The following is a 22,395-nucleotide window of genomic DNA, read 5'->3' as shown; positions in this document are numbered from 1 at the left end:
GGCTTCTCTCAGCTCTAGGTATGTGAGAGGGACCCTGAGTTTGCGGCCACAAGTGGAATGGACACTGCGATGCCCTGACGTGAAATAACGCCGGATATCCCTGCAGTGACTTGAATGCAGGCTCGTCTTGCATCTCCCAAGACGAAAGGATGTCTGAATCCCCTCTGGAGACCACAGAGAAAGACCTAGTTCCCCACCTCATCGGGACCGGAGGCCTCACATCCTTTGAAAACTCCAGACGTACGCGGAGATCAGTGCCTCCAAGGGAGACGATGCCTGACTCCTCGTGAAAATTGATAGGAGTCCCAGGATTCCTGTGGCACGTGGAAAGGGACCCTTGTTTTCCCGACTCAGCTGGACAGGCGTCCCAATTGCCCTGGCAAGCCTTGAGGAGAATCCCCAGTTGTCCCTCGCAACTAGGCAGGAGTCCTGACGTCGCTGAACAAACACGTGGGTGGAAGGGCCATCCTCGTCGTAACTCGAGTATATACCCCAGGTTCCCGCCGCAACTCGAGAAAAATCATGAGACTTCCCCCTCGTCGCGAGATGAGGCCCGATTCCTCTGCCCTGCGTGCAGAGCAATTCCGTGTTGCACATCACACATGAAAGGAGCCTTGATTTCCTTGATGGCACTCCAGAGAAACCCCAAGGATACTCTTTTAAGGCTAGAGGGATCCTGAGGTCACTGTAGCCACACGAAAGAGCTCCGTGGACCAAAAATCAACTCGAGATGAGAGGTTAGTCCCTGGCTTCGACTCCAGAGGAATACCACCTTACCACAAGCACCTCAAGCGGAGGCTTCTCTCAGCTCTAGGTACGCGAGAGGGACCCTGAGTTTGCGGTCTCAAGTGGAATGGACACCGCGATGCCCTGACGCGAAATAAGGCCGGATATCCCTGCAGTGACTTGAATGCAGGCTCGTCTTGCATCTCCCAAGACGAAAGGATGTCTGAATCCCCTGTGGAGACCACAGAGAAAGACCTAGTTCCCCACCTCATCGCGACCGGAGGCCTCACATACTTTGAAAACTACAGAGGTACACTGAGATCAGTGCCTCCAAAGGAGACGATGCCTGACTCCTCGTGAAACTTGATAGGAGTCCCAGGATTCCTGTGGCACGTGGAAAGGGACCCTTGGTCTCCCGCCTCAGCTGGAGAGGCGTCCCAATTGACCTGCCAAGCCTCGAGGAGAATCCCGAGTTGTCCCTCGCAACTAGGCAGGAGTCCTGACGTCGCTGAACAAACACGTGTGTGGAAGGCCCATCCCCGTCGTAACTCGAGAATATACCCCAGGTTTCCGCCGCAACTCGAGAAAAACCATGAGACTTCCCCCTCGCCGCAAGATGAGGCCCGATTCCCCTGCACTGCATTCAAAGCAATTCCGTATTGCACATCAAACATGAAAGGAGCCTTGATTTCCTTGATGGCACTCCAGAGAAACCCCAAGAACACTGTTTCAAGGCTAGAGGGATCCTGAAGTCACTGTAGCAACAAGAAAGAACTCCGTGGACCAAAAATCAACACGAGATAAGAGGTTAGTCCCTGTCTTCGACTCCAGAGGAATACCACCTTACCACAAGCACCTCAAGAGGAGGCTTCTCTCAGCTCTAGGTATGTGAGAGGGACCCTGGGTTTGCGGCCTCAAGTGGAATGGACACCGCGACGCCCTGACTCGAAATAAGGCCTTATATCCCTGCAGTGACTTGAATGCAGGCTCGTCTTGCATCTCCCAAGACGAAAGGATGTCTGAATCCCCTGTGGAGACCACAGAGAAAGACCTAGTTCCCCACCTCATCGCGACCGGAGGCCTCACATCCTTTGAAAACTCCAGAGGTACTTGGAGATCAGTGCCTCCAAAGGAGACGATGCCTGACTCCTCGTGAAACTTGATAGGAGTCCCAGGATTCCTGTGGCACGTGGAAAGGGACACTTGGTCTCCCGCCTCAGCTGGAGAGGCGTCCCAATTGCCCTCCCAAGCCTCGAGGAGAATCCCGAATTGTCCCTCGCAACGAGGCAGGAGTCCTGACGTGGCTGAACAAACACGTGGGTGGAAGGGCCATCCCCGCCGTAACTCGAGAATATATCCCAGGTTCCCGCCGCAACTCGAGAAAAACCATGAGACTTCCCCCTCGCCGCGAGATGAGGCCAGATTCCCCTGCAGTGCGTGCAGAGCAATTCCGTGCTGCACATCACACATCAAAGGGGCCTTGATTTCCTTGATGGCACTCCAGAGAAACCCCAAGAACACTGTTTCAAGGCTCGAGGGATCCTGAGCTCACTGTAGCTACACGAAAGAGCTCCGTGGACCAAAAATCAACTCGAGATGAGAGGTTAGTCCCTGGCTTCGACTCCAGAGGAAACCACCTTACCACAAGCACCTCAAGAGGAGTCTTCTCTCAGCTCTAGGTATGTGAGAGGGACCCTGAGTTTGCGGCCTCAAGTGGAATGGACACCGCGATGCCCTGACTCGAAATAAGGCCGGATATCCCTGCAGTGACTTGAATGCAGGCTCGTCTTGCATCTCCCAAGACGAAAGGATGTCTGAATCCCCTGTGGATACCACAGAGAAAGACCTAGTTCCCCACCTCATCGCGACCGGAGGCCTCACATACTTTGAAAACTCCAGAGGTACACTGAGATCAGTGCCTCCAAAGGAGACGATGCCTGACTCCTCGTGAAACTTGATAGGAGTCCCAGGATTCCTGTGGCACGTGGAAAGGGACTCTTGGTCTCCCGCCTCAGCTGGAGAGGCGTCCCAATTGCCCTGCCAAGCCTCGAGGAGAATCCCGAGTTGTCCCTCGCAACTAGGCAGGAGTCCTGACGTCGTTGAACAAACACGTGGGTGGAAGGGCCATCCCCGTCGTAACTCGAGAATATACCCCAGGTTCCCGCCGCAACTCGAGAAAAACCATGAGACTTCCCCCTCGTCGTGAGATGAGGCCCGATTCCCCTGCACTGTATTCAAAGCAATTCCGTATTGCACATCACACATGAAAGGAGCCTTGATTTCCTTGATGGCACTCCAGAGAAACCCCAAGAACACTGTTTCAAGGCTAGAGGGATCCTGAAGTCACTGTAGCAACAAGAAAGAGCTCTGTGGACCAAAAATCAACACGAGATAAGAGGTTAGTTCCTGTCTTCGACTCCAGAGGAATACCACCTTACCACAAGCACCTCAAGAGGAGGCTTCTCTCAGCTCTAGGTATGTGAGAGTGACCCTGGGTTTGCGGCCTCAAGTGGAATGGACACCGCGACGCCCTGACTCGAAATAAGGCCGGATATCCCTGCAGTGACTTGAATGCAGGCTCGTCTTGCATCTCCCAAGACGAAAGGATCTCTGAATCCCCTGTGGAGACCACAGAGAAAGACCTAGTTCCCCACCTCATCGCGACCGGAGGCCTCACATCCTTTGAAAACTCCAGAGGTACGCGGAGATCAGTGCCTCCAAAGGAGACGATGCCTGACTCCTCGTGAAACTTGATAGGAGTCCCAGGATTCCTGTGGCACGTGGAAAGGGACCCTTGGTCTCCCGCCTCAGCTGGAGAGGCGTCCCAATTGCCCTGCCAAGCCTCGAGGAGAATCCCGAGTTTTCCCTCGCAACTAGGCAGGAGTCCTGCCGTCGCTGAACAAACACGTGTGTGGAAGGGCCATCCCCGTGGTAATTCGAGAATATACCCCAGGTTCCCACCGCAACTCGAGAAAAACCATGAGACATCCCCCTCGTCGTGAGATGAGGCCCGTTTCAGCTGCCCTGCGTGCAAAGCAATTCCGTGTTGCACATCACACATGAAAGGAGCCTTGATTTCCTTGATGGCACTCCAGAGAAACCCCAAGGACACTCTTTCAAGGCTAGAGGGATCCTGAGGTCACTGTAGCCACACGAAAGAGCTCCGTGGACCAAAAATCAACTCGAGATGAGAGGTTAGTCCCGGGCTTCGACTCCAGAGGAATACCACCTTACCACAAGCACCTCAAGCGGAGGCTTCTCTCAGCTATAGGTATGTGAGAGTGACCCTGAGTTTGCAGCCTCAAGTCGAATGGACACCGCGGTGCCCTGACTCGAGATAAGGCCGCATATCCCTGCAGTGACTTGAATGCAGGCTCGTCTTGAATTTCCCAAGACGAAAGGATGTCTGAATCCCCTGTGGAGACCACAGAGAAAGACCTAGTTCCCCACCTCATTGCAACCGGAGGCCTCACATCCTTTGAAAACTCCAGAGGTACGCGGAGATCAGTGCCTCCAAAGGAGACGATGCCTGACTCCTCGTGAAACTTGATAGGAGTCCCAGGATTCCTGTGGCACGTGGAAAGGAACACTTGGTCTCCCGCCTCAGCTGGAGAGGCGTCCCAATTGCCCTGCCAAGCCTCAAGGAGAATCCAGAGTTGTCCCTCGCAACTAGGCAGGAGTCCTGACGTCGCTGAAGAAACACGAGTGTGGAAGTGCCATCCCCGTCGTAACTCGAGAATATACCCCAGGTTCCCGCCGCAACTCGACAAAAACCATGAGACTTCCCCCTCGCCGCGAGATGAGGCCCGATTCCCCTGCACTGCGTGCAGAGCAATTCCGTGTTGCACATCACACATGAAAGGAGCCTTGATTTCCTTGATGGCACTCCAGAGAAAATCCAAGGACACTGTTTCAAGGCTAGAGGGATCCTGAGGTCACTGTAGCCACACGAAAGAGCTCCGTGGACCAAAAATCAACTCGAGATGAGAGGTTAGTCCCTGGCTTCGACTCCAGAGGAATACCACCTTACCACAAGCACCTCAAGCGGAGGCTTCTCTCAGCTCTAGGTATGTGAGAGGGACCCTGAGTTTGCGGCCTCAAGTGGAATGGACACCGCGATGCCCTGACTCGAAATAAAGCCGGATATCCCTGCAGTGACTTGAATGCAGGCTCGTCTTGCATCTCCCAAGACGAAAGGATGTCTGAATCCCCTGTGGAGACCACAGAGAAAGACCTAGTTCCCCACCTCATCGCGACCGGAGGCCTCACATACTTTGAAAACTCCAGAGGTACACTGAGATCAGTGCCTCCAAAGGAGACGATGCCTGACTCCTCGTGAAACTTGATAGGAGTCCCAGGATTCCTGTGGCACGTGGAAAGGGACACTTGGTCTCCCGCCTCAGCTGGAGAGGCGTCCCAATTGCCCTGCCAAGCCTCGAGGAGAATCCTGAGTTGTCCCTCGCAACTAGGCAGGAGTCCTGACGTCGCTGAACAAACACGTGTGTGGAAGGGCCATCCCCGTCGTAACTCGAGAATATACCCAAGGTTCCCGCCGCAACTCGAGAAAAACCATGAGACTTCCCCCTCGCCGCAAGATGAGGCCCGATTCCCCTGCACTGCATTCAAAGCAATTCCATATTGCACATCAAACATGAAAGGAGACTTGATTTCCTTGATGGCACTCCAGAGAAACCCCAAGAACACTGTTTCAAGGCTAGAGGGATCCTGAAGTCACTGTAGCAACAAGAAAGAGCTCCGTGGACCAAAAATCAACACGAGATGAGAGGTTAGTCCCTGTCTTCGACTCCAGAGGAATACCACCTTACCACAAGCACTTCAAGAGGAGGCTTCTCTCAGCTCTAGGTATGTGAGAGGGACCCTGAGTTTGCGGCCACAAGTGGAATGGACACTGCGATGCCCTGACGTGAAATAACGCCGGATATCCCTGCAGTGACTTGAATGCAGGCTCGTCTTGCATCTCCCAAGACGAAAGGATGTCTGAATCCCCTCTGGAGACCACAGAGAAAGACCTAGTTCCCCACCTCATCGCGACCGGAGGCCTCACATCCTTTGAAAACTCCAGAGGTACGCGGAGATCAGTGCCTCCAAAGGAGACGATGCATGACTCCTCGTGAAACTTGATAGGAGTCCCAGGATTCCTGTGGCACGTGGAAAGGGACCCTTGGTCTCCCGCCTCAGCTGGAGAGGCGTCCCAATTGCCCTGCCAAGCCTCGAGGAGAATCCCGAGTTGTCCCTCGCAACTAGGCAGGAGTCCTGACGTCGCTGAACAAACACGTGGGTGGAAGGGCCATCCCCGTCGTAACTCGAGAATATACCCCAGGTTCCCGCCGCAACTCGAGAAAAACCATGAGACTTCCCCCTCGCCGCAAGATGAGGCCCGATTCCCCTGCACTGCATTCAAAGCAATTCCGTATTGCACATCAAACATGAAAGGAGCCTTGATTTCCTTGATGGCACTCCAGAGAAACCCCAAGAACACTGTTTCAAGGCTAGAGGGATCCTGAAGTCACTGTAGCAACAAGAAAGAGCTCCGTGGACCAAAAATCCACACGAGATAAGAGGTTAGTCCCTGTCTTCGAATCCAGAGGAATACCACCTTACCACAAGCACCTCAAGAGGAGGCTTCTCTCAGCTCTAGGTATGTGAGAGGGACCCTGAGTTTGCGGCCTCAAGTGGAATGGACACCGCGACGCCCTGACTCGAAATAAGGCCGGATATCCCTGCAGTGACTTGAATGCAGGCTCGTCTTGCATCTCCCAAGACGAAAGGATGTCTGAATCCCCTGTGGAGACCACAGAGAAAGACCTAGTTCCCCACCTCATCGCGACCGGAGGCCTCACATCCTTTGAAAACTCCAGAGGTACGCGGAGATTAGTGCCTCCAAAGGAGACGATGCCTGACTCCTCGTGAAACTTGATAGGAGTCCCAGGATTCATGTGGCACGTGGAAAGGGACACTTGGTCTCCCGCCTCAGCTGGAGAGGCGTCCCAATTGCCCTGCCAAGCCTCGAGGAGAATCCCGAGTTGTCCCTCACAACTAGGCAGGAGTCCTGACGTGGCTGAACAAACACGTGGGTGGAAGGGCCATCCCCGTCGTAACTCGAGAATATACCCCAGGTTACCGCCGCAACTCGAGAAAAACCATGAGACTTCCCCCTCGCCGCGAGATGAGGCCCGATTCCCCTGCACTGCGTGCAGAGCAATTCCGTGTTGCACATCACACATGAAAGGAGCCTTGATTTCCTTGATGGCACTCCAGAGAAACTCCAAGAACACTCTTTCAAGGCTAGAGGGATCCTGAGGTCACTGTAGCAACACAAAAGAGCTCTGTGGACCAAAAATCAACTCGAGATAAGAGGGTAGTCCCTGGCTTCGAATCCAGAGGAATACCACCTTACCACAAGCACCTCAAGAGGAGTCTTCTCTCAGCTCTAGGTATGTGAGAGGGACCCTGAGTTTGTGGCCTCAAGTGGAATGGACACCGCGACGCCCTGACTCGACAGAAGGCCGGATATCCCTGCACTGACTTGAATACAGGCTCGTCTTGAATCTCCCAAGACGAAAGGATGTCTGAATCCCCTGTGGAGACCACAGAGAAAGACCTAGTTCCCCACCTCATCGCGACCGGAGGCCTCACATCCTTTGAAAACTCCAGAGGTACGCGGAGATCAGTGCCTCCAAAGGAGACGATGCCTGACTCCTCGTGAAACTTGATAGGAGTCCCTGGATTCCTGTGGCACGTGGAAAGGGACCCTTGGTCTCCCGCCTCAGCTGGAGAGGCGTCCCAATTGCCCTGCCAAGCCTCGAGGAGAATCCCGAGTTGTCCCTCGCAACTAGGCAGGAGTCCTGACGTCGTTGAACAAACACGTGTGTGGAAGGGCCATCCCCGTCGTAACTCGAGAATATACCCCAGGTTCCCGCCGCAACTCGAGAAAAACCATGAGACTTCCCCCTTGCCGCGAGATGAGGCCCGATTCCCCTGCACTGCGTGCAGAGCATTTCCGTGTTGCACATCACACATGAAAGGAACCTTGATTTCCTTGATGGCACTCCAGAGAAACCCCAGGAGCAGTGTTTCAAGGCTAGAGGGATCCTGAGGTCACTGTAGAAACACGAAAGAGCTCCGTGGACCAAAAATCAACTCGAGATGAGAGGTTAGTCCCTGGCTTCGACTCCAGAGGAATACCACCTTACCACAAGCACCTCAAGAGGAGGCTTCTCTCAGCTCTAGGTATGTGAGAGGGACCCTGAGTTTGCGGCCTCAAGTGGAATGGACACCGCGATGCCCTGACTCGAAATAAGGCCGGATATCCCTGCAGTGACTTGAATGCAGGCTCGTCTTCCATCTCCCAAGACGAAAGGATGTCTGAATCCCCTCTGGAGACCACAGAGAAAGACCTAGTTCCCACCTCATCGCGACCGGAGGCCTCACATCCTTTGAAAATTCCAGAGGTAAACTGAGATCAGTGCCTCCAAGGGATACGATGCCTGACTCCTCGTGAAACTTGATAGGAGTCTCAGGATTCCTGGGGCACGTGGAAAGGGACCCTTGGTCTCCCGCCTCAGCTGGAGAGGCGTCCCAATTGCCCTGCCAAGCCTCGAGGAGAATCCCGAGTTGTCCCTCGCGACTAGGCAGGAGTCCTGACGTCGTTGAACAAACACGTGTGTGGAAGGGCCATCCCCGTGGTAACTCAAGAATATACCCCAGGTTCCCGCCGCAACTCGAGAAAAACCATGAGACTTCCCCCTTGCCGCGAGATGAGGCCCGATTCCCCTGCACTGCGTGCAGAGCAATTCCGTGTTGCACATGAAACATGAAAGAAGCCTTGATTTCTTTGATGGCACTCCAGAGAAACCCCAAGAACACTGTTTCAAGGCTAGAGGGATCCTGAGGTCACTGTAGCAACATGAAAGTGCTCCGTGGACCAAAAATCAACTCGAGATGAGAGGTTAGTCCCTGGCTTCGACTCCAGAGGAATACCACCTTACCACAAGCACCTCAAGAGGAGGCTTCTCTCAGCTCTAGGTATGTGAGAGGGACCCTGAGTTTGCGGTCTCAAGTGGAATGGACACTGCGATGCCCTGACGCGAAATAAGGCCGGATATCCCTGCACTGACTTGAATGCAGGCTCGTCTTGCATCTCCCAAGACGAAAGGATGTCTGAATCCCCTGTGGAGACCACAGAGAAAGACCTAGTTCCCCACCTCATCGCGACCGGAGGCCTCACATCCTTTGAAAACTCCAGAGGTACGCGGAGATCAGTGCCTCCAAAGGAGACGATGCCTGACTCCTCGTGAAACTTGATAGGAGTCCCAGGATTCCTGTGGCACGTGGAAAGGGACCCTTGGTCTCCCGCCTCAGCTGGAGAGGCTTCCCAATTGCCCTGCCAAGCCTCGAGGAGAATCCCGAGTTGTCCCTCGCAACTAGGCAGGAGTCCTGACGTCGTTGAACAAACACGTGTGTGGAAGGGCCATCCCCGTGGTAACTCGAGAATATACCCCAGGTTCCCGCCGCAACTCGAGAAAAACCATGAGACTTCCCCCTTGCCGCGAGATGAGGCCCGATTCCCCTGCACTGCGTGCAGAGCAATTCCGTGTTGCACATGACACATGAAAGGAGCCTTGATTTCCTTGATGGCACTCCAGAGAAACCCCAAGAGCAGTGTTTCAAGGCTAGAGGCATCCTGAGGTCACTGTAGCAACACGAAAGAGCTCCGTGGACCAAAAATCAACTCGAGATGAGAGGTTAGTCCCTGGCTTCGACTCCAGAGGAATACCACCTTACCACAAGCACCTCAAGAGGAGGCTTCTCTCAGCTCTAGGTATGTGAGAGGGACCGTGAGTTTGTGGTCTCAAGTGGAATGGACACCGCGACGCCCTGTCTCGAAATAAGGCCGGATATCCCTGCACTGACTTGAATGCAGGCTCGTCTTGCATCTCCCAAGACGAAAGGATGTCTGAATCCCCTGTGGAGACCACAGAGAAAGACCTAGTTCCCACCTCATCGCGACCGGAGGCCTCACATCCTTTGAAAATTCCAGAGGTAAACTGAGATCAGTGCCTCCAAGGGATACGATGCCTGACTCCTCGTGAAACTTGATAGGAGTCCCAGGATTCCTGGGGCACGTGGAAAGGGACCCTTGGTCTCCCGCCTCAGCTGGAGAGGCGTCCCAATTGCCCTGCCAAGCCTCGAGGAGAATCCCGAGTTGTCCCTCGCGACTAGGCAGGAGTCCTGACGTCGTTGAACAAACACGTGTGTGGAAGGGCCATCCCCGTGGTAACTCGAGAATATACCCCAGGTTCCCGCCGCAACTCGAGAAAAACCATGAGACTTCCCCCTTGCCGCGAGATGAGGCCCGATTCCCCTGCACTGCGTGCAGAGCAATTCCGTGTTGCACATGACACATGAAAGGAGCCTTGATTTCTTTGATGGCACTCCAGAGAAACCCCAAGAACACTGTTTCAAGGCTAGAGGGATCCTGAGGTCACTGTAGCAACATGAAAGTGCTCCGTGGACCAAAAATCAACTCGAGATGAGAGGTTAGTCCCTGGCTTCGACTCCAGAGGAATACCACCTTACCACAAGCACCTCAAGAGGAGGCTTCTCTCAGCTCTAGGTATGTGAGAGGGACCCTGAGTTTGCGGTCTCAAGTGGAATGGACACTGCGATGCCCTGACGCGAAATAAGGCCGGATATCCCTGCACTGACTTGAATGCAGGCTCGTCTTGCATCTCCCAAGACGACAGGATGTCTGAATCCCCTGTGGAGACCACAGAGAAAGACCTAGTTCCCCACCTCATCGCGACCGGAGGCCTCACATCCTTTGAAAACTCCAGAGGTACGCGGAGATCAGTGCCTCCAAAGGAGACGATGCCTGACTCCTCGTGAAACTTGATAGGAGTCCCAGGATTCCTGTGGCACGTGGAAAGGGACCCTTGGTCTCCCGCCTCAGCTGGAGAGGCGTCCCAATTGCCCTGCCAAGCCTCGAGGAGAATCCCGAGTTGTCCCTCGCAACTAGGCAGGAGTCCTGACGTCGTTGAACAAACACGTGTGTGGAAGGGGCATCCCCGTGGTAACTCGAGAATATACCCCAGGTTCCCGCCGCAACTCGAGAAAAACCATGAGACTTCCCCCTTGCCGCGAGATGAGGCCCGATTCCCCTGCACTGCGTACAGAGCAATTCCGTGTTGCACATGACACATGAAAGGAGCCTTGATTTCCTTGATGGCACTCCAGAGAAACCCCAAGAGCAGTGTTTCAAGGCTAGAGGCATCCTGAGGTCACTGTAGCAACACGAAAGAGCTCCGTGGACCAAAAATCAACTCGAGATGAGAGGTTAGTCCCTGGCTTCGACTCCAGAGGAATACCACCTTACCACAAGCACCTCAAGAGGAGGCTTCTCTCAGCTCTAGGTATGTGAGAGGGACCCTGAGTTTGTGGCCTCAAGTGGAATGGACACCGCGATGCCTTGACTCGAAATAAGGCCGGATATCCCTGCAGTGACTTGAATCCAGGCTCGTCTTGCATGAGCCCAAGACGAAAGGATGTCTGAATCCCCTCTGGAGACCACAGAGAAAGACCTAGTTCCCCACCTCATCGCGACCGGAGGCCTCACATCCTTTGAAAATTCCAGAGGTAAACTGAGATCAGTGCCTCCAAGGGATACGATGCCTGACTCCTCGTGAAACTTGATAGAAGTCCCAGGATTCCTGTGGCACGTGGAAAGGGACCCTTGGTCTCCCGCCTCAGCTGGAGAGGCGTCCCAATTGCCCTGCCAAGCCTCGAGGAGAATCCCGAGTTGTCCCTCGCAACTAGGCAGGAGTCCTGCCGTCGCTGAACAAACACGTGTGTGGAAGGGCCATCCCCGTGGTAACTCGAGAATATACCCCAGGTTCCCGCCGCAACTCGAGAAAAACCATGAGACTTCGCCCTTGCCGCGAGATGAGGCCCGATTCCCCTGCACTGCGTGCAGAGCAATTCCGTGTTGCACATGAAACATGAAAGAATCCTTGATTTCTTTGATGGCACTCCAGAGAAACCCCAAGAACACTATTTCAAGGCTAGAGGGATCCAGAGGTCACTGTAGCAACATGAAAGAGCTCCGTGGACCAAAAATCCACACGAGATGAGAGGTTAGTCCCTGGCTTCGACTCCAGAGGAATACCACCTTACCACAAGCACCTCAAGAGGAGGCTTCTCTCAGCTCTAGGTATGTGAGAGGGACGCTGAGTTTGCGGTCTCAAGTGGAATGTACACTGCGATGCTCTGACGCGAAATAAGGCCGGATATCCCTGCAGTGACTTGAATGCAGGCTCGTCTTGCATCTCACAAGATGAAAGGATATCTGAATCCCTTGTGGAGACGACAGAGAAAGACCAAGTTCCCCACCTCATCGCGACCGGAGGCCTCACATCCTTTGCAAACTCCAGAGGTACGCGGAGATCAGTGCCTCCAAAGGAGACGATGCCTGACTCCTCATGAAACTTGATAGGAGTCCCTGGATTCCTGTGGCACGTGGAAAGGGACCCTTGGTCTCCCGCCTCAGCTGGAGAGGCGTCCCAATTGCCCTGCCAAGCCTCGAGGAGAATCCCCAGTTATCCCTCGCAACTAGGCAGGAGTCCTGACGTCGCTGAACAGACACGTGTGTGGAAGGTCCATCCCCGACGTAACTCGAGAATATACTCCAGGTTCCCGCCGCAACTCGAGAAAAACCATGATACTTCCCCCGTGCCGCGAGATGAGGCCCGATTCCCCTGCACTGCGTGCAGAGCAATTCCGTGTTGCACATCACACATGAAAGGAGCCTTGATTTCCTTGATGGCACTCCAGAGAAACCCCAAGAGCAGTGTTTCAAGGCTAGAGGGATCCTGAGGTCACTGTAGCAACACGAAAGAGCTCCGTGGACCAAAAATCAACTCGAGATGAGAGGTTAGTCCCTGGCTTCGACTCCAGAGGAATACCACCTTACCACAAGCACCTCAAGAGGAGGCTTCTCTCAGCTCTAGGTATGTGAGAGGGACCCTGAGTTTGCGGCCTCAAGTGGAATGGACACCGCGATGCCCTGATTCGAAATAAGGCCGGATATCCCTGCAGTGACTTGAATGCAGGCTCGTCTTGCATCTCCCAAGACGAAAGGATGTCTGAATCCCCTGTGGAGACCACAGAGAAAGACCTAGTTCCCCACCTCATCGCGACCGGAGGCCTCACATCCTTTGAAAACTCCAGAGGTACGCGGAAATCAGTGCCTCCAAAGGAGACGATGCCTGACTCCTCGTGAAACTTGATAGGAGTCCCAGGATTTCTGCGGCTGGAGGAAAGGGCCCCTTGGTCTCCCGCCTTAGCTGGAGAGGCGTCCCAATTGCCCTGCCAAGCCTCGAGCAGAATCCCGATTTGTCCCTCGCAACTAGGAAGGAGTCCTGACGTCGCTGAACAAACACGTGTGTGGAAGGTCCATACCCGTCGTAACTTGAGAATATACCCCAGGTTCCCGCCGCAACTCGAGAAAAACCATGAGACGTCCCCCTCGTCGCGAGATGAGGCCAGATTCCCCTGCAGTGCGTGCAGAGCAATTCCGTGCTGCACATCACACATGAAAGGAGCCTTGATTTCCTTGATGGCACTCCAGAGAAACCCCAAGAACACTCTTTCAAGGCTAGAGGGATCCTGAGGTCACTGTAGCAACACGAAAGAGATCTGTGGACCACAAATCAACTGGAGATGAGAGGGTAGTCCCTGGCTTCGACTCCAGAGGAATACCACCTTACCACAAGCACCTCAAGAGGAGGCTTCTCTCAGCTCTAGGTATGTGAGAGGGACCCTGAGTTTGTGGCCTCAAGTGGAATGGACACCGCGACGCCCTGACTCGACAGAAGGCCGGATATCCCTGCACTGACTTGAATGCAGGCTCGTCTTGCATCTCCCTAGACGAAAGGATGTCTGAATCCCCTGTGGAGACCACAGAGAAAAACCTAGTTCCCCACCTCATCGCGACCGGAGGCCTCACATCCTTTGAAAACTCCAGAGGTACGCGGAGATCAGTGCCTCCAAAGGAGACGATGCCTGACTCCTCGTGAAACTTGATAGGAGTCCCAGGATTCCTGTGGCACGTGGAAAGGGACACTTGGTCTCCCGCCTCAGCTGGAGAGGCATCCCAGTTGCCCTGCCAAACCTCGAGGAGAATCCCGAGTTGTCCCTTGCAACTAGGCAGGAGTCCTCACGTCGAGAACAAACACGTGTGTGGAAGGGCCATCCCCGTCGTAACTCGAGAATATACCCCAGGTTCCCGCCGCAACTCGAGAAAAACCATGAGACTTCCCCCTCGCCGCGAGATGAGGCCCGATTCCCCTGCACTGCATTCAAAGCAATTCCGTATTGCACATCAAACATGAAAGGAGCCTTGATTTCCTTGATGGCACTCCAGAGAAACCCCAAGAACACTGTTTCAAGGCTAGAGGGATCCTGAGGTCACTGTAGCCACACGAAAGAGCTCCGTGGACCAAAAATCAACTCGAGATGAGAGGTTAGTCCCTGGCTTTGACTCCAGAGGAATACCACCTTACCACAAGCACCTGAAGAGGAGGCTTCTCTCAGCTCTAGGTATGTGAGAGGGACCCTGAGTTTGCGGCCTCAAGTGGAATGGACCCTGCGATGCCCTGACGCGAAATAACGCCGGATATGCCTGCAGTGACTTGAATGCAGGCTCGTCTTGCATCTCCCAAGACGAAAGGATGTCTGAATCCCCTGTGGAGACCACAGAGAAAGACCTAGTTCCCCACCTCATCGCGACCGGAGGCCTCACATCCTTTGAAAATTCCAGAGGTAAACTGAGATCAGTGCCTCCAAGGGATACGATGCCTGACTCCTCGTGAAACTTGATAGGAGTCCCAGGATTCCTGTGGCACGTGGAAAGGGACCCTTGGTCTCCCGCCTCAGCTGGAGAGGCGTTCCAATTGCCCTGCCAAGCCTCGAGGAGAATCCCGAGTTGTCCCTCGCAACTAGGCAGGAGTCCTGACGTCGTTGAACAAACACGTGGGTGGAAGGGCCATCCCCGTGGTAACTCGAGAATATACCCCAGGTTCCCGCCGCAACTCGAGAAAAACCATGAGACTTCGCCCTTGCGCGAGATGAGGCCCGATTCCCCTGCACTGCGTGCAGAGCAATTCCGTGTTGCACATGAAACATGAAGGAAGCCTTGATTTCCTTGATGGCACTCCAGAGAAACCCCAAGAACACTGTTTCAAGGCTAGAGGGATCCTGAGGTCACTGTAGCAACATGAAAGAGCTCCGTGGACCAAAAATCAACTCTAGATGAGAGGTTAGTCCCTGGCTTCGACTCCAGTGGAATACCACCTTATCACACGCATCTCAAGAGGAGGCTTCTCTCAGCTCTAGGTATGTGAGAGGGACCCTGAGTTTGCGGTCTCAAGTGGAATGGACACTGCGATGCCCTGACGCGAAATAAGGCCGGATATCCCTGCAGTGACTTGAATGCAGGCTCGTCTTGCATCTCCCAAGATGAAAGGATATCAGAATCCCCTGTGGAGACGACAGAGAAAGACCTAGTTCCCCACCTCATCGCGACCGGAGGCCTCACATCCTTTGAAAACTCCAGAGGTACGCGGAGATCAGTGCCTCCAAAGGAGACGATGCCTGACTCCTCGTGAAACTTGTTACGATTCCCAAGATTCCTGTGGCACGTGGAAAGGGACCCTTGGTCTCCCGCCTCAGCTGGAGAGGCGTCCCAATGGCCCTGCCAAGCCTCAAGGAGAATCCCGAGTTATCCCTCGCAACTAGGCAGGAGTCCTGACGTCGCTGAACAAACACGTGTGTGGAAGGTCCATCCCCGTCGTAACTCGAGAATATACCCCAGGTTCCCGCCGCAACTCGAGAAAAACCATGAGACGTCCCCCTCGCCGCGAGATGAGGCCCGATTCCCCTGCACTGAGTGCAGAGCAATTCCGTGTTGCACATGACACATGAAAGGAGCCTTGATTTCCTTGATGGCACTCCAGAGAAACCCCAAGAGCAGTGTTTCAAGGCTAGAGGAATCCTGAGGTCACTGTAGCAACACGAAAGAGCTCCGTGGACCAAAAATCAACTCGAGATGAGAGGTTAGTCCCTGGCTTCGACTCCAGAGGAATACCACCTTACCACAAGCAGCTCAAGAGGAGGCTTCTCTCAGCTCTAGGTATGTGAGAGGGACCCTGAGTTTGCGGCCTCAAGTGGAATGGACACCGCGATGCCCTGACTCGAAATAAGGCCGGATATCCCTGCAGTGACTTGAATGCAGGCTCGTCTTGCATCTCCCAAGACGAAAGGATGTCTGAATCCCCTGTGGAGACGACAGAGAAAGACCTAGTTCCCCACCTCATCGCGACCGGAGGCCTAACATCCTTTGAAAACTCCAGAGGTACGCGGAAATCAGTGCCTCCAATGGAGACGATGCCTGACTCCTCTTGAAACTTGATAGGAGTCCCAGGATTCCTGTGGCACGTGGAAAGGGACCCTTGGTCTCCCGCCTCAGCTGGAGAGGCGTTCCAATTGCCCTGCCAAGCCTCGAGGAGAATCCCGATTTGTCCCTCGCAACTAGGAAGGAGTCCTGACGTCGCTGAATAAACACGTGTGTGGAAGGTCCATACCCGTCGTAACTCGAGAATATACCCCAGGTTCCCGCCGCAACTCGAGAAAAACCATGGGACTTCCCCCTCGCCGCAAGATAAGGCCCGATTCTCCTGCACTGCATTCAAAGCAATTCCGTGTTGCACATCACACATGAAAGGAGCCTTGATTTCCTTGATGGCACTCCAGAGAAACCCCAAGAACACTGTTTCACGGCTAGAGGGATCCTGAGGTTACTGTAGCAACACGAAAGAGCCCCGTGGACCAAAAATCAACTCGAGATGAGAGGTTAGTCCCTGGCTTCGACTCCAGAGGAATACCACCTTACCACAAGCACCTCAAGAGGAGGCTTCTCTCAGCTCTAGGTATGTGAGAGGGACACTGAGTTTGCTGCCTCAAGTGGAATGGACACTGCGACGCCCTAACTCGACATAAGGCCGGATATCCCTGCACTGACTTGAATGCAAGCTCGTCTTGCATCTCCCAAGACGAAAGGATGTCTGAATCCCCTGTGGAGACCACAGAGAAAGACCTAGTTCCCCACCTCATCGCGACCGGAGGCCTCACATCCTTTGAAAACTCCAGAGGTACGCGGAAATCAGTGCCTTCAAAGGAGACGATGCCTGACTCCTCGTGAAACTTGATAGGAGTCCCAGGATTCCTGTGGCACGTGGAAAGGGACCCTTGGTCTCCCGCCTCAGCTGGAGAGGCGTCCCAATTGCCCTGCCAAGCCTCGAGGAGAATCCCGAGTTGTCCCTCGCAACTAGGCAGGAGTCCTGACATCGTTGAACAAACAGGTGTGTGGAAGGGCCATCCCCGTGGTAACTCGAGAATATACCCCAGGTTCCCGCCGCAACTCGAGAAAAACCATGAGACTTCGCCCTTGCCGCGAGATGAGGCCCGATTCCCCTGCACTGCGTGCAGAGCAATTCCGTGTTGCACATGAAACATGAAGGAAGCCTTGATTTCCTTGATGGCACTCCAGAGAAACCCCAAGAACACTGTCTCAAGGCTAGAGGGATCCTGAGGTCACTGTAGCAACACGAAAGAGCTCCGTGGACCAAAAATCAACTCGAGATGAGAGGTTAGTCCCTGGCTTCGACTCCAGAGGAATACCACCTTACCACAAGCACCTCAAGAGGAGGCTTCTCTCAGCTCTAGGTATGTGAGAGGGACCCTGAGTTTGTGGCCTCAAGTGGAATGGACACCGCGACGCCCTGACTCGACAGAAGGCCGGATATCCCTGCAGTGACTTGAATGCAGGCTCGTCTTGCATCTCCCAAGACGAAAGGATGTCTGAATCCCCTGTGGAGACCACAGAGAAAAACCTAGTTCCCCACCTCATCGCGACCGGAGGCCTCACATCCTTTGAAAACTCCAGAGGTACGCGGAGATCAGTGCCTCCAAAGGAGACGATGCCTGACTCCTCGTGAAACTTGATAGGAGTCCCAGAATTCCTGTGGCACGTGGAAAGGGACACTTGGTCTCCCGCCTCAGCTGGAGAGGCATCCCAGTTGCCCTGCCAAACCTCGAGGAGAATCCCGAGTTGTCCCTTGCAACTAGGCAGGAGTCCTCACGTCGAGAACAAACACGTGTGTGGAAGGGCCATTCCCGTCGTAACTCGAGAATATACCCCAGGTTCCCGCCGCAACTCGAGAAAAAGCATGAGACTTCGCCCTTGCCGCGAGATGAGGCCCGATTCCCCTGCACTGCGTGCAGAGCAATTCCGTGTTGCACATCACACATGAAAGGAGCCTTGATTTCCTTGATGGCACTCCAGAGAAACCCCAAGAACACTGTTTCAAGGCTAGAGGGATCCTGAGATCACTGTAGCAACACGAAAGAGCTCCGTGGACCAAAAATCAACTCGAGATAGAGGTTAGTCCCTAGCTTCGACTCCAGAGTAATACCACCTTACCACAAGCAGCTCAAGAGGAGGCTTCTCTCAGCTCTAGGTATGTGAGAGGGACCCTGAGTTTGCAGCCTCAAGTGGAATGGACACCGCGATGCCCTGACTCGAAATAAGGCCGGATATCCCTGCAGTGACTTGAATGCAGGCTCGTCTTGCATCTCCCAAGACGAAAGGATGTCTGAATCCCCTGTGGAGACGACAGAGAAAGACCTAGTTCCCCACCTCATCGCGACCGGAGGCCTAACATCCTTTGAAAACTCCAGAGGTACGCGGAAATCAGTGCCTCCAAAGGAGACGATGCCTGACTCCTCTTGAAACTTGATAGGAGTCCCAGGATTCCTGTGGCACGTGGAAAGGGACCCTTGGTCTCCCGCCTCAGCTGGAGAGGCGTTCCAATTGCCCTGCCAAGCCTCGAGGAGAATCCCGATTTGTCCCTCGCAACTAGGAAGGAGTCCTGACGTCTCTGAATAAACACGTGTGTGGAAGGTCCATACCCGTCGTAACTCGAGAATATACCCCAGGTTCCCGCCGCAACTCGAGAAAAACCATGGGACTTCCCCCTCGCCGCAAGATAAGGCCCGATTCTCCTGCACTGCATTCAAAGCAATTCCGTGTTGCACATCACACATGAAAGGAGCCTTGATTTCCTTGATGGCACTCCAGAGAAACCCCAAGAACACTGTTTCACGGCTAGAGGGATCCTGAGGTTACTGTAGCAACACGAAAGAGCTCCGTGGACCAAAAATCAACTCGAGATGAGAGGTTAGTCCCTGGCTTCGACTCCAGAGGAATACCACCTTACCACAAGCACCTCAAGAGGAGGCTTCTCTCAGCTCTAGGTATGTGAGAGGGACACTGAGTTTGCTGCCTCAAGTGGAATGGACACTGCGACGCCCTAACTCGACATAAGGCCGGATATCCCTGCACTGACTTGAATGCAAGCTCGTCTTGCATCTCCCAAGACGAAAGGATGTCTGAATCCCCTGTGGAGACCACAGAGAAAGACCTAGTTCCCCACCTCATCGCGACCGGAGGCCTCACATCCTTTGAAAACTCCAGAGGTACGCGGAAATCAGTGCCTCCAAAGGAGACGATGCCTGACTCCTCTTGAAACTTGATAGGAGTCCCAGGATTCCTGTGGCACGTGGAAAGGGACCCTTGGTCTCCCGCCTCAGCTGGAGAGGCGTCCCAATTGCCCTGCCAAGCCTCGAGGAGAATGCCGATTTGTCCCTCGCAACTAGGAAGGAGTCCTGACGTCGCTGAATAAACACGTGTGTGGAAGGTCCATACCCGTCGTAACTCGAGGATATACCCCAGGTTCCCGCCGCAACTCGAGAAAAACCATGAGACGTCCCCCTCGCCGCGAGATGAGGCCAGATTCCCCTGCAGTGCGTGCAGAGAAATTCCGTGTTGCACATCACACATGAAAGGAGCCTTGATTTCCTTGATGGCACTCCAGAGAATCCCCAAGAACACTGTTTCAAGGCTAGAGGAATCCTGAGGTCACTGAAGCCACACGAAAGAGCTCCGTGGACCAAAAATCAACTCGAGATGAGAGGTTAGTCCCTGGCTTCGACTCCAGAGGAATACCACCTTACCACAAGCACATCAAGAGGAAGCTTCTCTCAGCTCTAGGTATGTGAGAGGGACGCTGAGTTTGCGGCCTCAAGTGGAATGCACACTGCGATGCCCTGAGGCGAAATAATGCCGGATATCCCTGCAGTGACTTGAATGCAGGCTCGTCTTGTATCTCCCAAGACGAAAGGATGTCTGAATCCCCTGTGGAGACCACAGAGAAATACCTAGTTCCCCACCTCATCGCGACCGGAGGCCTCACATCCTTTGAAAACTCCAAAGGTACACTGAGATCAGTGCCTCCAAAGGAGACGATGCCTGACTCCTCGTGAAACTTGATAGGAGTCCCAGGATTCCTGTGGCACGTGGAAAGGGACCCTTGGTCTCCCGCCTCAGCTGGAGAGGCGTCCCAATTGCCCTGCCAAGCCTCGAGAAGAATCCCGAGTTTTCCCTCGCAACTAGGCAGGAGTCCTGCCGTCGCTGAAGAAACACGTGTGTGGAAGGGCCATCCCCCGTAACTTGAGAATATACCCCAGGTTCCCGCCGCAACTCGAGAAAAACCATGAGACGTCCCCCTCGCCGCGAGATGAGGCCCGATTAAACTGCACTGCGTGCAGAGCAATTCCGTGTTGCACATCAGACATGAACGAGCCTTGATTTCCTTGATGGCACGCCAGAGAAATCCCAAGAACACTGTTTCAAGGCTAAAGGGATCCTGAGGTCAGTGTAGCAACACGAAAGAGCTCCGTGGCCCAAAAATCAACTCGAGATGAGAGGGTAGTCCCTGGCTTCGACTCCAGAGGAATACCACCTTACCACAAGCACCTCAAGAGGAGGCTTCTCTCAGCTCTAGGTATGTGAGAGGGACCCTGAGTTTTCGGCCTCAAGTGGAATGGACACCGCGATGCCCTGACTCGAAATAAGGCCGGATATCCCAGCAGTGACTTGAATGCAGGCACGTCTTGCATCTCCCAAGACGAAAGGATGTCTGAATCCCCTGTGGAGACGACAGAGAAAGACCTAGTTCCCCACCTCATCGCGACCGGAGGCCTCACATCCTTTGAAAACTCCAGAGGTACGCGGAAATCCGTGCCTCCAAAGGAGACGATGCCTGACTCCTCGTGAAACTTGATAGGAGTCCCAGGATTCCTGTGGCACGTGGAAAGGTACCCTTGGTCTCCCGCCTCAGCTGGAGAGGCGTTCCAATTGCCCTGCCAAGCCTCGAGGAGAATCCCGATTTGTCCCTCGCAACTAGGAAGGAGTCCTGACGTCGCTGAATAAACACGTGGGTGGAAGGGCCATCCCCGTCGTAACTCGAGAATATACCCCAGGTTCCCGCCGCAACTCGAGAAAAACCATGAGACTTCCCCCTCGACATTAGATGAGGCCCGATTCCTCTGCACTGCCTGCAGAGCAATTCCGTGTTGCACATGAAACATGAAAGAAGCCTTGATTTCCTTGATGGCACTCCAGAGAAACCCCAAGAACACTGTTTCAAGGCTAGAGGGATCCTGAGGTCACTGTAGCAACATGAAAGAGCTCCGTGGACCAAAAATCAACTCGAGATGAGAGGTTAGTCCCTGGCTTCGACTCCAGAGGAATACCACCTTACCACAAGCACCTCAAGAGGAGGCTTCTCTCAGCTCTAGGTATGTGAGAGGGACCCTGAGTTTGCGGCCTCAAGTGGAATGGACACTGTGATGCCCTCACGCGAAATAAGGCCGGATATCCCTGCAGTGACTTGAATGCAGGCTCGTCTTGCATCTCCCAAGATGAAAGGATATCTGAATCCCCTGTGGAGACCACAGAGAAAGACCTAGTTCCCCACTTCATGGCGACCGGAGGCCTCACATCCTTTGAAAACTCCAGAGGTACGCGGAGATCAGTGCCTCCAAAGGAGACGATGCCTGACTCCTCGTGAAACTTGATAGGAGTCCCAGGATTCCTGTGGCACGTGGAAAGGGACCCTTGGTCTCCCGCCTCAGCTGGAGAGGCGTCCCAATTGCCCTGCCAAGCCTCGAGGAGAATCCCGAGTTGTCCCTCGCAACTAGGCAGGAGTCCTGACGTCGCTGAACAAACACGTGGGTGGAAGGGCCATCCCCGTCGTAACTCGAGAATATACCCCAGGTTCCCGCCGCAACTCGAGAAAAACCATGGGACTTCCCCCTCGCCGCAAGATGAGGCCCGATTCCCCTGCACTGCATTCAAAGCAATTCCGTATTGCACATCAAACATGAAAGGAGCCTTGATTTCCTTGATGGCACTCCAGAGAAACCCCAAGAACACTGTTTCAAGGCTAGAGGGATCCTGAGGTCACTGTAGCAACAGGAAAGAGCTCCGTGGACCAAAAATCAACTCGAGATGAGAGGTTAGTCCCTGGCTTCGACTCCAGAGGAATACCACCTTACCACAAGCACCTCAAGAGGAGGCTTCTCTCAGCTCTAGGTATGTGAGAGGGACACTGAGTTTGCTGCCTCAAGTGGAATGGACACTGCGACGCCCTGACTCGACATGAGACCGGATATACCTGCACTGACTTGAAT

Source organism: Cervus elaphus, chromosome 20 (genome assembly GCF_910594005.1).
Source record: "Cervus elaphus chromosome 20, mCerEla1.1, whole genome shotgun sequence".
In the NCBI taxonomy this organism is placed as follows: domain Eukaryota; kingdom Metazoa; phylum Chordata; class Mammalia; order Artiodactyla; family Cervidae; genus Cervus; species Cervus elaphus.
The sequence above is the reverse complement of the archived record's forward strand: the minus strand, read 5'-3'. Positions refer to the sequence as shown.